The sequence below is a fragment of the Protopterus annectens genome, chromosome 1.part1 (assembly GCF_019279795.1).
Source record: "Protopterus annectens isolate FY-2018-M chromosome 1.part1, PAN1.0, whole genome shotgun sequence".
Classification (NCBI taxonomy): domain Eukaryota; kingdom Metazoa; phylum Chordata; order Ceratodontiformes; family Protopteridae; genus Protopterus; species Protopterus annectens.
Window position 1 is genome coordinate 1,453,898,969 of NC_056726.1, and position 13,673 is coordinate 1,453,912,641.

Sequence of the window (13,673 nt, forward strand, 5' to 3'; positions counted from 1 at the left end):
GCCACACTTCCCTGTTCAATGTCTTCACCCTCTGACTGTCCAATATCTGTGGCCTCTGGGAACTGGGTATGTGTGAGCATGCTGACTGTGTATGGAGACAATGGGAACAGATGAGGGATGTCAACCTCTGGGACAGATTCAGCCCCAGACAACCCCACCTGTGCCTCACTATGACCACCATCATCATCAGAGTCCGATGAGACACTGATATCAGGTTGTGAGGGGGACAGACTCCAACCCCCCCATCACCTGTGAAAACCAAGACAAAAGCATTACATTACCACCTGTACTATTATGTATGGTAATCCACACAGACTCATACAGATGAGGATCCACAACTGCATTACTAGTCCCACATCTTCTCATCTCCACTCTCATGCTCAACAGACAACCTCACACCAACATACACATACAAGTCAAGACCTTTATAACATGCACTTCAGCTACATCCAGTTAAAGTTGCCAGTACAATATACCTGTAATGTATGCAATATGACACTATATGTGAAAGAACTACACATAAAACCCAGTACACCTATCTTGAGAATGCTATGCCAGTACTAGTGTCACTGACTCAGGTATGTACCATCTCCCTTTTGTGTTTGAAGAGGTATCTTGGAGTAATTGCCTCATGTATACCAGGCTGTGTAGTCACTCATAACTATAAGTGCAAACGTTTTAATGTTCGTTCAAATACACACCTGTGATTACCCAGTGTATGAAGTGTAAACTGTTCCAGAATGGAACATTCAAATATTCGACTCTGACTAAACACAACATTTGTACATAGGGCAATATGGCAGCCCTTAATTTTCATGTGGTATATATGATCCGTAAAACAACAGTATCATACTTACCAGGTACAGGACCCTGGACTTGGGCCTCACCTGACAGACCTATGAGAAGATGAGGGAGAAGTATTGTGAGCACCACCAAATGTTGTAGCACTACAAGGTAATATGTGCATACATCCACATGTACAGTAGCTGCTGTGTTACCGGCTGTACTACTGACATTCTGAGTATATGTGCACAACTGAGCTTAAACCCCAACCGCCATCAATACAGATAGACTTGACACCCATGTACAGGTATGTACAGCCTGCCACAATGACTGATACAGTATTACACTGGTGTACAGAGTAAGCTTACCTGGACACTCCTCTGCTGTGGGCACTGCGGTGCCCACCTCCACAATATATAGCATGATGGATGCCTGGGAGCTGTCATGTGCTCCTAGGTTCACCAGGAATTCCTCTGTGGCTGAAAGTGGTTGTTCCATTGCAGGGCCTCCACTGGTGCCAGCACAATCCCTGGCAACATCAGCTGCTCTTTGTTATGTAGCATTCACCAAGTCTGTGGCCCAGTGTTGGACCTACTCATAGGTCCTGTCCTGCTGGCCAACCTCATTGACATCACACATAAGGTCTGCCCACAGTGCTGCCCACTGTTCATGATTGTGCCTCCCCCTAGACAACAAGATCTGATGGTGCTGTCTGAGTCCATCCACTATTATCTTATTCTCCACATCTGAGAGGGGGCATGTCTTCTGTGGTGCATGGTTCCTGAAAGACAACAAAAAGGGAATGCATTACATGACCAGATACATGGATGTCCACTAAGTACAGATCCAGCATGCCCATAAATGCCTGCACTATCTTCTGCTCCCTCAAACGTCATACCCCACAGTCTGGCAACACACTACATGTGTGGATACCACTAAGACAGTAGCAATACTGGGGCATGTCCCTGTGTGCCTTGACAGATTCTGTTGTATGTTCCTACACCCAGCACTGCAGTCTACTGTGGTGTGTCCCCTATGGGCAGACTCCCACTAATATGTTGTATGGCCACTGCCAGACAAATAGCAGTGTGCTATTACAAACACTATATGTGGACAGTCCAGCAACACCATTATGCAACAATGGCAGAAAACAATGTACACCTGATGTAGTATATGTTCCCTATAGGCATCATACATGTTCCCTATAGGCATCATACCTATCAACTATGCAGACGTTTCCAGAATGTCAAGATGCTTGCCTCATAGTTTTGGTCATTTTCACATGAAATTGTGGACTTCTGATGAATGGTTGGCCATCAATGATGGTTGATGTCAGAAAATAAAGGCAGACATCTGAGTATCAGACATCATACCCTTCATAACACAGTTATGCTACTGCAATATCTGTTATTCTATTCACTTTCTTACTTTGTACGAGCAATCTTTAAACAGTGTTACTACTTTTCGGCCTTTGTCCCTCCATTACTTATGGCTTTGTCCAGATTTCTTTCCGTAAGAGGTTGACAGGTATGTTAGGCATAGCTCTCAGCCAAACAGGGACGAATATCAACAGACTCAAAGAGTACATCAGGGACATTTGGGGACACTTTTAAAATGTCAGAACAATTTATTTGAGACATTGACAGAATGAGAGGAGGTGAATTACTGAACATCGCTTGACGTTATTGTCACTATGTATTACATGTAATTCACTAGCTTTCCTACAAAAGCCAACCATTGTAGGAGGGATTAACAGGGACAAAGTTAAGAAGTGAGTGCAAATCAGAGACAGTTGAGAGTCATGCCTGTATGTGTAGGACAGCAAAGTATCAGTGATATGTCATCACCATAGATCTATGACAGGCTTACTGCTGTAATCCCTATCAGTGACATGTCATCACCATAGATCTATGGCAGGCTTAATGCTGTAATCCCTATCAATGACATGTCATTACCATAGATCTAAGACAGGTTTACTGCTGTAATCCCTATCAATGACATGTCAGTACCATAGATCTGAGACAGGCTTACTGCTGTAATCCCTATCAATGACATGTCATAACCATAGATCTAACACAGGCTTACTGCTGTAATCCCTATCAATGACATGTCATCACCATAGATCTAACACAGGCTTACTGCTGTAATCCCTATCAATGACATGTCATCACCATAGATCTAGGACAGGCTTACTGCTGTAATCCCTATCAGTGACATGTCATCACCATAGATCTATGACAGGCTTACTGCTGTAATCTCTATCAATGACATGTCATCACCATAGATCTAGGACAGGCTTACTGCTGTAATCCATATCAATGACATGTCGTCAGAATAGATCTAGGACAGGCTTACTGCTGTAATCCCTATCAATGACATGTCATCACCATAGATCTAGGACAGGCTTACTGCTGTAATCCCTATCAATGACATGTCATCACCATAGATCTAGGACAGGCTTACTGCTGTAATCCCTATCAATGACATGTCATCACCATAGATCTATGACAGGCTTACTGATGTAATTCCTTTTCCCCATGCCTCCATCCCCCCATCTGCATCTTGTTCATAGGTTCATAGGTTCATACTAGGCTATCTGCCCGAGGGCATTTACAAGCCTAGCCCATAGTTTTGTGGCTTACGCCACCCCTTTAGTATGGGGAACTATACCCATTATTTTGCTGTGCCTCTGTCGAGCAGTGACACTGTGGTAATCCCTGGGGTATATCTGCGATCTCCCATCCACTGGTCAAGATTTCTCTTGAACAAGGCCAGCGAGGTGCTCTGCCTCACATATACCGGGATTTTATTCCACAGCATAGGGAGTCTTTGGGTGATGAATCTATCCCTCCAGCACGTCCTATTAATAGCTGTGTCGAGGTTTAAGTCTCCCGCCCTTGTGGCTCTGACGGATCTAGATTTTTTGAGGTGAAGCATATTCATCAAATCTGGGTTTGACATGGCCTTGTATGTTAGGCAAAGGTCACCTCTGAGCAAGCGGTAAGCGACTGAATAGAGCTGGAGTTCTTTCAGTCGGGCAGCATAGGACAGATGTTTGAGACCCTTTATCCTTTTGGTGAGGAACTTTTGTGGCCTCTCCAGCTGCTGCAAGTGTCGGGTCAGATACATTCGAATGGGGCATTGTACTCAATCATTGGTCTGATGAGTGATGAGTATAGGGAGACTATGACCTCCCTTGATCTAGATGAGAATCCCTTCATGATAAGGTGGGCAATGTAGAAGGTCTTCCTAACTACTTTAGCTACATGGGTGTCGAATGACAGACTACTATCAACCTGGGTCCCCAGGTCCCTGATAACTTCTTCTGTGCTCAGTGGATTGCCACCTATTTGGTAGCTAGGGGTAACCTTGTTTTTCCCGAAGGGTATGACTATGCATTTTTGGCATTTAACTTTAGGCCATGGCTCTGGCACCAGTTATCCGTTTCTGTGAGACCCTTCTGAAGGATATCTGTGTCAGATGTGTTTTCTACTATGGCGCCCAGTTTGCAGTCATCTGCAAACTTTGTCAGCCATAACCCTCCTGTGTTTGCTTGTACTTGAAAAGTAGATGCCAAACAAGAGTGGGCCCAGGACTGAGCCCTGTGGTACACCACTTGTGACAGGCTTTGAGTCTGACATGGCACCAGCAACTCTGACCCTGTGGGTTCTGTCACTCAGCCAGTTTGCAACCCATCTTGTGATGTATGGGTTAACATTTAAGCTGATGAGTTTTTCAATGATACCCGAGTGGGGTATTGTATCAAGGCCTTCGCCAGATCGAGGTAGGCTGTATGGACTGCCTTTCCTCATCAATGGCTTTGGTGACTGTTTCAAAAGTCAACCAAGTTTAGAAGGCATGATCTGCCTTTGACAAAGCCAAACTGGGATGGATCCAAAGTCTGCAAATTCCCTATGTCTTTATTTATGAGGTCCATTATGATCCTCTCCATGGCTTTGCAGATAAGGCTTGTCAAGCTAATGGGCCGGTAATTTCCAGGGTCGGTGGAGGCACCGCCTTTGTGAAGTGGGACCACAGTTGCAGTGCGCCACTCCTGGGTACGTATCCAGAGGTAAGACTATGATTAAACAGCTGTCCTAGCTGTGGGTTTAATTCCTCATTGAGTTCGTGGAGCACACAGCCGGGACACCATCAGGTCCCATGGATGCTGTGTTTTTTGCTTTGGAGAGAGCAGTTCTCACTTGGGCGTTGGCGATGTTTGAGGGGCTGCAATCGCTTGATATAGATATCTCTCCTTTTGGGGGGGAGAAGTTTGCACTGAACCTGTCAGCCAGTATGTTGGCAATGTCTGTAGGATCAGTAATCTTCACATCATTTTGAACTAGTTCTGAGCATATCTGGGAGTTTCCTCCCAGGTTTCTAACATAGCTAAAGAAGGCCTTATGATTGTCTTTTGAGTCTTTAGCTATTTTTCTCTCAAAATTTGCTTTGGATGATTTTATGAGAGCTCTTAGTTTTTTACTTATAGTGATCAAGGGTGTCTTACCTTTTAAGGATTTTGCTCTATCTTGTAGTAGCTTCCTCCTTTTGTTGTAGAGTTTGTTTATGGCTGGGGTCCACCAGACTGGACGCTTGCCTTTGGTACAAAGAGTCTTTGTTTTGCTTGGGATTGCCTTATCCATGCAGTCCTGCAGGTGCTGGTAGAAGGCATTTGTTAGTGATTCAGCGGCTTGAGTACTGTTTTCCGCCAGCGCGGGGGCCTTAAAGGAGACCACACTAGTCTTTAGAAGTGTGAAGTCGGCTTTCGAGAAGTTCTTTACTGTGGTCTTTTTTATTTCAGGTGGGGGTGGGATGAGGACCTCCAGCGAGATTAGTTTGTGATCTGATCTCACCAGTGAGGGGTATACTTCCTGTGTTGAACATTGTGCTCCCATGTTCATGATGATGAGATCAAGTATGTTTTCTCCTCTTGTGGGAATGGTGACTAGTTGTTCCATGGCATTTGAGTTTATGAATTCCAGGAACTTTTGGGCTAGGGTGTTTGGGCTTGAGTAGTGTTCCCAGTCTATATTAGGGTAATTGAAGTCACCTAGTATGATGGTGTTTGGTGATACATTTATCCCCTCTAGTGTTTTCAAGAAGGCCATGTGAGGTTCCTGAGTTTGTGAGGGTGGCCTGTAACATGCTACAATTTGCAGAGCAGTCTTGCCTATGGTTAATTGCACCTGGATGGTCTCCGATGCATCGTGCGTTGCCACCAGTCTTGAAGTGTGGGTGTCCTTGATGAATATGGATACCCCCCCCTCCTTTCTTGGTATTGTCTGGATTTTGGGGCCGGAACGCATGATAAGAGGTAAAACCTGATAGTGCTGGGGTGCTCTCAGGAGCCTTGAACCAGGTTTCTGTCACTGCACAGACATCGATGTTCTCCATACTGAGAAGGGCCTCGAGTGCGTGCATTTTGAGATTTAGACTTCTGGCATTGAGCAGCATTACCCTTAGTTTTTTTTCCTTTTTGTGTTCTAGGGTGGTAGGTTTAGAATTTGAGCCTTGCCTAAAAAGGCACTATGGGGTGGCAAGAGCCTTTGCCAATATCCGGAATCCCAGGGTGACAGGTGCAAGCCGTCCCTTGCGAAGCAGCGTGGCTTGTCCAGCATGTCATCCCAGGCAGACAGACATTGGATCCCCTTTGAATGACACCAGAGTTTAAGCCAATTGTTAAAGCTGATCATCTTATCTCTGTATTGTGGCATCATTCTTGGTGAAGGTAGGATACTGCTCAAGGTCAGGGTCATACCTGCCTGGGCTACATAATCAGAGAGCTCCTCAATGTCTCTTTTCATGTAGTCCAAGGAGGTACGTCTCAGGTCGTTTACACCAGCGTGGACAATGACTGAGTCGTATTTGTATCTGCTGTTGAGAGACCTGAGTGCTTGCGTTATGTGGCGGATTCTAGCGCCAGACAGGCAGCTTACTGTGACCTTCTCCTTACTCAGTCTGGTGAGCGGGACGTCAGTGTGTCTGACTATGGAGTCACCAATGACTAGTGTGTCTGGCATTGTGTTTGGCCTTAAGGGCTGTGACTGTTTGACACTCTGACTGTGAGGTCTATGTGTTGCAGGTGTTGTGTTCTGAGGTGGTGGTTGTTTGGGTGTCTGCTTTGGTGGCCTCTGCTGTTTTGGTAGATTTTTGATCAGAGCCGAGTATGTCTTTGTGTATTTATGTGTATGATTTGAGGTTGTGATGGTACTATGTGAGACTGGGTCTATAGTGTGTGTGGTAACCTTCTCCTCCTGACTGGTCTTGCCAGTCCTATGTTGAGAGAGCTCAGCCTCCAGTTTGGCCGTATAGTTGCATCTCTCGCATGTATTTGTGTTTTGTGGGAGGAGGAGAGGGTTGTCTGTGTACATGAGGCAATTGTAACATTGCCTCAATATTCCCAGGTTCACCAGCTGAGCAGGAGAGGACACTAGCAACCGATCCTCGACATGCTAGAAGGACTAGACAAAAACTTTAAAAGAGATTCTGGGGACGTTGGTGACCGAGAAATGGGGTTTGCCTTTTGGGGTGCTATCTATAAGAGTGCCGTATCAAGGTAATAAGTACTGTAGGAGCAAGTGCTAGGTTTAACAGATAGAGAAAAGTCTACTTGGAGTCAAGTAGAGATGATCTTTTAGGTATTAGAGAAAGTGCTAGTAACAGGGATGCTTAAAGGTAAGATTGAAAAGAATGCACTCTGCAGTGTGCACTAGAGAAGTTAGATATGAAAGTAGGTAACTTGAGTTTTACCTGTTTAAAAGTTAAGGTTTAGTGGAGAGTTACTATTTTTAAAACAGCAAGATGGACTGAAAGGGGTGGTTACTTTTGTATTTTGGTACTATGAAATACTGTAGGATGGCCAATAAATTTAAATAATTGAAGGGGTGGGATTTCAAAAGTGATGGTTTTGTGATTACTCACATAAGCCAGTGAAAGTAGAGAGAAATGAGATATATGGTCAGATTAACATAAGAGGCGGGCAACTAGAAAGACAGTGGTATTTAACAAGACAACTTAAATGGGTGGGAGGGAAGGAAAAAATTCTGCCTGACTCAGAACAGAGAGAGCTGTGGCCTCTTTTGAAGTTTTAATATGCTGTTAAAACAGAATGCAAGCAAAACACAAGGTAAAGAAAACAAACTACAGTATTCAAAATATAGAAAGGCAATACAGAAATACAAAAAATAACAGCAAACTAACCTTTCCTTCACAGCAAAGTGTAGCAGAGTCTGGATGAGTTATATGTGGAAATCAATTACATACCTGGTGGAGTGCAGTACTCCTTTGTTGAACTTTGCTTCTGGTAATCTTTTGAAAATATGCTCTCTGTGTGAGTTAAGTCTCATAATAACCTGTTCCCTATAACAAGCTGCCTGCCTTTTTAAGGTATTGCTCATTAGCAGATAATTGCCTTTGCACCAATCTGTGGCTCAGATTTGCTATTTGCAGCCAAAACATCTGAATTGCACTATCATTTGTCAATGACATGCCACCACAGTGCAATATATAAGGCCTGCATGTAGACCAGGGCCCCTTTCTTAGTTGTTAAGATGGACATTATTGAGGTGTGGAGACTACAGCATTGCAGAGGGTAGGTACCATAACTGTCAACTGTAGAGATTTATGCAGTATGTCCACAGTTTTGCTTCATATGTGTGGTCAGTATTCCATGACATTGTGGTCATCAGGCAGTTCACTGGCAAACATTGTGGGTTGAGGTCAGTAATGAAAGACACACACTTAGTGTCAGACATCATACCCATCAGAATATGCATGCTAATGCAATAGCTGTTATTCTATCAACTTAACTATCTTTGTAGGAGCAAACTGTTAAACATGTCCCTATCTCTGGGCCTTTGTCCCCCATTACGTATGACTGTATCTGGATCCCTTCTTCTAGAGGATTGAGAGATATGGCTGTAGCAGCTACCTTAACATATAGCTGTGTATGCTACAGGCTGCAGCTGCTGCAGCCTGGAACACATAGGAGAGAGTTTGAACACTTTGGAGGACAGCAAGCTGCATGTGTATCTGTGGCAGCTGTGGCAGCCCTGTCGTTAGCATCATGCAAACCAGCTCAGCAGAGCTGAGCAGCATGGAAACCCGCAGAACTGTAGTTTTGGTGACATTTAGCTACGCACAAACCAGCCAAGCAGACCTGAGCAGCACATAAACACAGGCAGCTATTACCATGTTTATGCAGTACTAGGCAGGGTTAGGCACAGTTGAGCAGACTGCAGCAGTGCGCAATGGGCCATATTTTAAAATTGTGTGCACGATGTGTATATCAAAAATAAATACATGTTGTTCTTTCCATGAATTTGAAGTCTGGACCTACTACACACAAACCTGTAACTCTGTCTATTTAGCTATGTGGATATTAAGAAATCTGGTATACATTCACATACACCACTAAGCTACCTGTTAGTAGTGTAGAGCACTGCACCTCGCTAAGCAAACACACTTAAACCTGCTTAGACACACTTAAACATATTAGAAAATAATTACGTAATTACAGCCGGTTTCTATTTTTAAATGTCTGGCAAGTGTTAGCTATCTATCTGTGAGCACAGCTTGGCAATGCTGCACTCTGTACCGTCCCGCACAAACATGCATTTAAAAAAAAAATAGAAAAAGTAAAATTTAAAATAAAATTAACACAGGATATTATAGAACAATGATGGGGACCATTGCAGCGAGTCTCAAGCTCATCTACAGCCATGGTTAGCACTACACCTCTACCTACACTGATTCAGTAATTGTGTTCCTCAGCTCTCCCTCGGCAATGTGCCATCATTAATATGCATGATGCACTGCTGAGGGGGAACCGTGGCCACTAACATGGATACATTCCGTGTTGGCTCTATACTTTGCCTACACAGATTTTATTAAATCCTGGGGTAAAACTTTGTAACAGTGAGTATCTTTATAAAAGCTGATAATTTGTATGTTATAAATATTCATTAGACAATTATGATGCACAATACATGTTGCTTCTTTGCCTGTAGTTCTTGTCTACATATTATTTTCTATCATATTGACATACCCTGTAGCGTACCCAGAAATGAGTATCACACTGTTCAGTACTTTCACCTAGTTAATAGTAAGTCATTCATAAACTTAAATACAAAAGCAGAGTGCATAGTCACTGAGCCTTTTTGTGCTGAAAATGACTCTGTTCCTATATTCCTGAACCAGAAAACATGTAGCAGAGTATTTCATTACGTTGATAAATGCACCATTCCACAACTGACGGCTGCACCAAGTATCCATTTAGCACTGTCATATCTCTTAATTGGTGACTATAAAAAATTCAAAACACAGCCATATCTTCCTAAAGTGAGATTATACTGAATTTGCTGCTAGTTTTTCTAAAAGATGAGCATTAATAACCATTACAACATGGCTGGTGGAATCCCTGAAATCTCACTGGCTGAAAGCACACTTGAAATGTGAGAGACATTTTTAATCACTCAGGGAAGGAACAGTGGCATTCATATAAAAATTAAACTGCTTTAAAGGGAAAATATTTTTTTTTATTTTATCCAGTCAGCAATTAAGTATTGTAAAACAACCCTAAAGCATTAACTTAATCTAGCAATACATACATAAAAATTAAAGAAAAAAAATCCACCCATATGTAGACACAAGTAGAAATGATAGAAAAAATGAACCCTGATATGAGGTGAGACAGCAAGCCACCTTAATTAAAAAAGTCAAAGCACACTAACTACATCAGCTATGAAATGTAGTTACTTTAATTGTCAATAAGGTGTCTAAAATTTTAAAGAACAGATGGAATATTTGTTTTGCCATCTTACACATCATTCAGTATTGTTTATGTGGTTAGTTTTGCCTTCTTCTATGTTGTTTTATGTAGATAAAACAAAAAAAGTCTGAACAAAACAATTTGTGAGTACAACTGCCATTTTAAAGGACAAAATTCTTTTTAAAATGTTTGTGTGTATGTAATTATTTCAAAATATTATTTTATGTTTTAGATTGTTGTTTTTAAATTCTAGGGGGTTGTGATTCGACCATTTTTATAGACCATAAGGAATATAGTGAGAGTGAATGATATTCACGTGGGTTGGGCCCTGCAAATGGTCTATCTTAGTAAGTGTATTACCCAGGAAAAGAAATGAAATAAAATAAAAATGAAATAAAAAATATATTGCAATTTATATTAAATGCCAGAATTTCATCTTGGCAGAATGGACATTTGAATTTTAAATCTGTTTTAAAAAATTCCAAATTTTGGGTCTATATTATAATACCGAAAATCCTTTTAAGCGAACGCAAAAACACCGACATGTATTGCGTGAAATGCTAATATGTCAAAAGTACTAAACCATGAAAACCAAAAAGTTGAAGTGTCATGGTTGGCCCATCTGCAGAACAGCTCTGTAAGGTAAGTGTGTGATAGTTATGGACCTTAGGGTTAGGGTGTGGGTTAAGGTAAGTGCATAGATAGGTAGTGTATGTAAGGTTTAGTGTAGGGTTAGAATTAGGCAACTGGACACCGTAAAACTCCACTGCCAATCATGAGCGGACAGGTGATCCGCTGTGGCGACCCCTAACTGGGAAAAGCCGAAAGAAGAAGAAGTTAAATGTATGTGCGTGGATTAATTGTTTTGTTTTGGTATATTGCTGTAGGGTAAGTGTGCGATAATTACGGATCTTAGGGTTAGGGTGCAGGTTAAGGTAAGTGCATAGACAGTAATGTATGTAAGGTTTAGTGTAGGGTTAGAAGTAGGGTTTTGGTGCTTTACTTTAGGGTTAGAAGTAGGGTTTTGGTTAGTGTATGTATGTGGTTTATTTATTTTGTTTGGGTAGGTAGTATATAGTGGGAGGTGGAGTTGGCTGACTATGGGGATTCGACTTTTTGTATTTCGTAGTTTAGTACGTTCGGCATATTCATGTTTTGTGCAATATGTGTCGGTGTTTTCATGTTCGGTTAAAGGGAGTTTCGCTATTATAATATAGACCCCAAATTTTGACTAGTTTTATTACTATGGGGGAGTGTGTATTCTTATATTTTGTAAGTGTGGTTTTCTGATGTTTCCAAATGCCTGAAGAAGTCTCATAAGTATTGCAAAGTTAAATGTGCCTATCGTTTTTTGAATTAAAGTGGCTCCAGTCTCACCTCATGCGAAGGTGCATTATTTTGTACCATACCCAAAAATGATAACTTAAAATACTGTTGCCAGGCAGTGTCCAAAGTGTCACACTCATTCTTTTTATTCCTTCCCTTCCAAACACAACTCACCAAATGAGATACTCGAATGCAGCTTCTTCTTTCAGCTTTTCCCAGTTAGGAGTCACCACAGTGGATCACCTGTCTGCTTGTGGTTGGCAGTGGAATTTAATGGTGTTGAGTTGCCAGCCCAGCACCCAACCTTCCACAGAAGGCACACAGATGCACACTCTCACACCTAGGGCCAATTTAGAGTGTCCAATCCACCTACAGCCTGTCTTTGGGAGGAAACCAGAGCACCCGGCAGAAACCCACGTGACCACAGGGAGGACATGCAGACTCCACACAGAAGGCATCCCAGTCAAGGATTGAACCAGAGAACCTCTTGCTGTGAGGCAGCAACGCTAACCGCTGCACCACCGTAGCCACCAAGATACTCAAATGCAGCTAAAGCTTCAAAAACCACTTTTTTTTACCCCCCATCAAACATTATCTTGCATTTTTTACTGACAGTAACAAAATACTAAATGTTCATTTAAGTTATCCTGTAGTGCTGTATAGAAACACCAACAACTACATGGTGAAGTATGACAATATACTCACCCCTTAATACAGTTTAGAAAAAGTTATAAAAAAATATTGCTGACAAAAGATACATTCAGCAATTTCTGCAGTTTAATTACATCTGCTTATTACCCTTTCTAATGAAACATATTCAGTCTTTCTAAGCATCAAGACAATATTGGGGTCAGAGTCCATAAAGTCTGTGGACCTCAGAGGACTGTACCAATTTCCATGCAAGATTTGTGACTTATCAAGCAAATATGCCCCAGTCAGTGGAAAATACCTTATCCAAAGGCAGACATAACCAGTGACATCTGTGCAACTACCATCAGTCATGTCAAATCTGTATTCCAGGAAAAAACTCATTCATAAAGTAATATATGTATGTGCATTACCAATGCACATCTGTGGAAGGTATACAAGCGAAATGGAACTTTCGGTAATATTGGGAAAGTACTAATTGGAAAAATGTACATTAGCCATTATGTCTGAAAAGTGACAAATATGCACAAACAGTTATGGATATCATCATAATGCATAACTGGACACTGAAGGCGTTATAAGAGATCTGGGGAGACAGGTTGACAGCAACCTGTCCTTCGACCACCACACTGCCACTGTGGTCAGAAAGTCTTTCTATGTGGCACATCTCATTACCAAGGGTTTTGCATCCAGGAGGAAAGAGGTCATCATCTCTCTCTACCCTTCCCTCATTAGGCCAATCATCGAGTATAATGTTCCATTTGGCATGTACCTCACTAGACACATGCAACAGCTAGAAATGCCACAAAAGTACCTCACAAAGAGGATCCTAGGCCTTAAACACATGTCATACACATGGACACAGTCAAATAACTCCAGCTATTCTCTGTCTCATATCATCTACTAAGAGGTGATCTCTGCTTGACTTACAAAGCCATGTCTGACCAAGCTCTGTTAGAAATGCTTCATCTAAAGAAATCCAAATTCTTCTACACCACATGCTCCAGAGACCTCAACCTCATTACCACAATCAGCAGAACATGCTGGAGGGACAGGTTTATAACCCAGATTCTGCCCACGCTCTGGAATAGACTTCCTATACATGTCAACCAGAGCACCTCACTTGCCCTCTTCAAGAGAAATCTTG